Raw genomic sequence first — 3,899 nt, forward strand, 5'->3', positions numbered from 1 at the left:
GCGTGTGTGTGTGTGTGCGTGTGTGCATGTGTGTTTGAAAAAAATCTTCTCTGCATCAGATTTATGAACATTTATTATGAAACAAAATGCAAAAACAACTTCAAATAAATTGAACAATGAAGCAAGAGTAGAGGATGGATGGAGAACTAAACAATCAAACTAACTTTTAGTGTGTATGTGTGTACGTGTGTGTGTTCAGTCTTTCCAGCAGAACTTGCAGCATATTACTTGGTGGTTTCTGCAAGTGTGTCCACCTCAACAGATGCAAGTGCTGACTGTTTTTATTTTTTGTTCTGTACACCACTTGCATGTTCCCCCTTTTCACTCCTGAGCTGCTTTTGCCTGCTGCCTGTGGATTTGTGACTAGAGGGACAGCTACAGGCTGAATCTCTCTCACCAGTGCAGTAGCAACTGGTGAACGAGGGAGGTGATCCTCAATACAAACCCTAACCCTACACACACACACACACACGCGCGCGCACACACACTGTAATACTCCATATAACTCAATGTACAAGCCAGAAATTAAGCTCTGTTTTTTGCATAGGCCTACTAAAGGGTTAATGGTGCCACGTGGTGATCAACAGTAAAAATGACAAATTTGACCTCCTAGCAAAAGGATAAACCGCCAACAATCAAGAATGCATGATAATTAGGTGTTATGGCTGTGCAATCAAAAAAAATTGTTATAATGGAAGTCAATGGGGGAAAATTTTTTAAGCATTTGGTAGTTTTGATCAGTACTGAGGGCAAATAACAGATTTATGAAAAAAAATGTGGAAAAAATATTCATCTGATAAATTTTTACAGATGTTTAATTTAGTGGCTTTTTTGTACACGAACAACCCGAAAGGGTAGTTAATTTGCCCACTATATATTGTTGAGTTTTTGAAAAATTTCAAAGCATTTTCTCAAAATATGTGTAAATATAAGATTTGTCACCGAAAATCATTCCATTTGCTTGAAACACAGAGAAAGTTGTGGCCAAATTAAGACATAAAAAAAACAAAAATGGCCTCAACAACCCACAAGGGTTAAACATTAATAGATACATGTAAATGGGAATCATGGAAGATCTATTCGTGGTGGTCAGTGTTGATTCCGTGACGGGCTCCGCCATGTTAAATGAGACAACACGCGAGAGGGGAGGGGGAACAAAAACAAGGAGGCGGAGGCGAGCACAGCACACAGAGAAGGCAATCAGATATATACGATATGTCCAAATCCATTTCGTGTTTTAAAAATACATCGATATAGTTTGAATATCGAGATATCGCCTACCCCTATTATGAGAGTGTTGTAACATGGTATGTCATTGAGAGGAGGGCACAAAAGTAGAATTAAGACATCCAGGCTAAATGACTGAGCTGAGCTCAATGAAGCCAAAACAAGTGCGTCCACGCTTAATTGGTTGCACAAAGACCAAGCCAGGATGATCATACACGGATTCATCAAGCCAGGTGAAACCAATCCTGGATAGGTGCGCGCTCACGGCTCACTCAACTAGACCCCGCCACCGATCACAGATTCACGGATTCACCATGGCAACTAGCGGCTTCTTTTCCCCGTCAGAGGCACAAATCCATACGAGGAGGTAAAAGACATAATTAAGAAGAAAGGCAACACCGCCACAGTGGTAAAGCAGAGAGAAAAAGCGTGGCAAAGTATTGCAGACCGCCTGAATGCGTAAGTAGTGCACAATTACACACTCACCGCTCCGCTGAAACATCACACTTACAATTAAAATATTTAATTCACATCTCCAAAAACGCAATTGTACTCTGATTATAAAACAGTTATTTTTTTTATTGAAATGGACTGCAAATATGAGTGAAATTGTGTAAAGTAACTCCATCACACTGGATAAGGCTTCAATAAATTATTATGAAAGCCTTACATTATTACTACGCTCATTATGTACTCTGCTTCTTATGTTGTCCACCCGTTTTTCTTTTTCTTTTTTTCTGCTTTTATTAATGTGAAGCTGCTTTGAAACAATGAAACAATTGTGAAAAGCGCTTTATAAATAAAATTGAATTGAATAAATAGATGAGCTATTAATAATAATCAATTTAATTTATAAAGCGCCTTTCAAAGGACCCAAGGTCACTTGCTCATTGCACTGCAAAAAAATGACTTTCTTCGTGTTTTTGTCTTGTTTTCAGTACAAATATCAAAAAATTCTTAAATTAAGATGTATTAAAAGTTTTCTTGAAATATACTTTTTCATAAACACTTAATTTAAAACATTTTTTTTATTCCATTGGCTGATATTTTTGCTTATTTTCCTAGGTCATTTTGCTCATCAAGAAAATGCATCTTAATTGAAGAATTTTTTGATATTTTTACTGAAAACAAGACAACAATACAAAGTAAGTCATTTTTTGCAGTGTGACTCCATTGAATTTTCTTGTGTGTTAAAGAAAGTCTCTCTTTTTGTGTGTGGTGTTGTGTGATGTAGATTAAATATGACCGGGCCAAAACGGACATGGCAGCAGGTCAAAATCAAAATCTGCAGAATGGTAAGGGCCCTGACTAATACTTAATAATGCACAAGCATAGATTGTACCCAGAAGGTGCCTGCTCACACATTGTCTGTACTGTTTTAGCAGTGAAAAAGAATACCCAGAGACAAGGCACGGGTGGTGGGTCACCAAAAGCTGACCTCACCCCAGCAGAGGCCAGATTTTGAAGCTAAATAAAGGCAGGCCTGTTGGAGGGGATCCCTGGGGGAAAAGAGATAAGCATAGGTCCCTCACAAGATGCCACCCGCTTCATACAAGGTATCTTCTTCCATCTCTACATGGGACACAATCACATTCATATTGAATCTATTTGGACTGTCTGACTTTGGTTTGCCTATTTCCTTAGTGTCTGGCAGCACTGTGTTACTGTTAAAGCCACCAGCACGAGCACCTGACGATGCTGATCCAGTGAGTACTCCATCAAAGGCATACTGTAGGCCTGGCCCCATTTCATCAGCACATAACGGCGATGATGATGAGGAGACCATCTCGCTGGATTCCAAAAGGCATAAGGTATCATGTCAAACTTGTGAAAGAACTATACAAAGGAGTCATCATTGGGAGCCATCACAAAATCTCATTTCTTTTACAGGACCCAGAGTCATTGGTGCACTGGACTGCACAAACATAAGGATAAAAGCCCCCTCAGGTGCCCATGAGGCAGATTTTGCATTAATGTTCAGGTGAACATAACTTTTTGATCTTTTCCATTGAACACTGGCAAAATGGCCTGGCTCAGTCCATGACTCCAGAATCTTTTGGACCTCTGAAATCTATCAGCGCCTATCACAAGGTGAGCCACACAACCCATATATAACCACTTTTTACATAATGGCTGTGTCAACAATATCACTGTGTTTTATTAGTAATGATGAGATTTTTGTGTTGACAGGTGAATTCTCTGGTGTGTTGCTGGTAGACAGGGGGTAAGGCTGCCAGCCGTTTTTCCTGACACCTTTCACAGACCCCCAGGAAGCACAGCAGGCCTACAACTATGCCCATGCTAGGGCCAGAGTTGAAATGACCTTTGGACTGGGACAATCCGGAAATCTTCCCTGATGACAACAGTGGTCGGCTGCTGAGGGACCAATATGTGTTGAATTATTTTAGTCAGTATGTGTGCTTTCACATTTTTTTAATGTTTATGCTGTATACTGTGTGAGTAGTAAATATGCGGCACATGTTGTCACATAAAAATGATTGATGGTGCCCTTTGACCTTAGGGGAGAGGCTAACCTTTTGACCTCAGGGAGGGGCTAACCTTTTGACCTGCGAGGGAGGGGCTGACCTTTGACCAGACCACCCACGTCGTGAACCTTTGACCTGCGTGGGAGGGGTGACCTTTGACCGGACCTCCCACATCGTGACCTTTGA

At 40.5% G+C, this 3,899-nt stretch overlaps 1 long non-coding RNA gene across 2 annotated transcripts; it reads left to right on the plus strand.

The window, feature by feature from the left end:
* Positions 1-1,344: 1,344 nt before the first annotated feature.
* On the plus strand, positions 1,345-3,556 carry LOC135731815 (uncharacterized). 2 transcript variants are annotated; one of them, XR_012336734.1, is made up of 7 exons: positions 1,345-1,686; positions 2,462-2,522; positions 2,610-2,783; positions 2,872-2,933; positions 3,118-3,174; positions 3,265-3,318; positions 3,418-3,556. It is a non-coding gene; the product is annotated as an uncharacterized lncRNA (long non-coding RNA). The 2 variants fall into 2 exon arrangements; XR_012336733.1 differs by lacking the exon at positions 1,345-1,686 and having other exon boundaries at positions 1,705-2,783.
* Positions 3,557-3,899: the final 343 nt, after the last annotated feature.

This window comes from Paramisgurnus dabryanus, chromosome 5 (assembly GCF_030506205.2).
Source record: "Paramisgurnus dabryanus chromosome 5, PD_genome_1.1, whole genome shotgun sequence".
Taxonomy (NCBI): Eukaryota; Metazoa; Chordata; class Actinopteri; order Cypriniformes; family Cobitidae; genus Paramisgurnus; species Paramisgurnus dabryanus.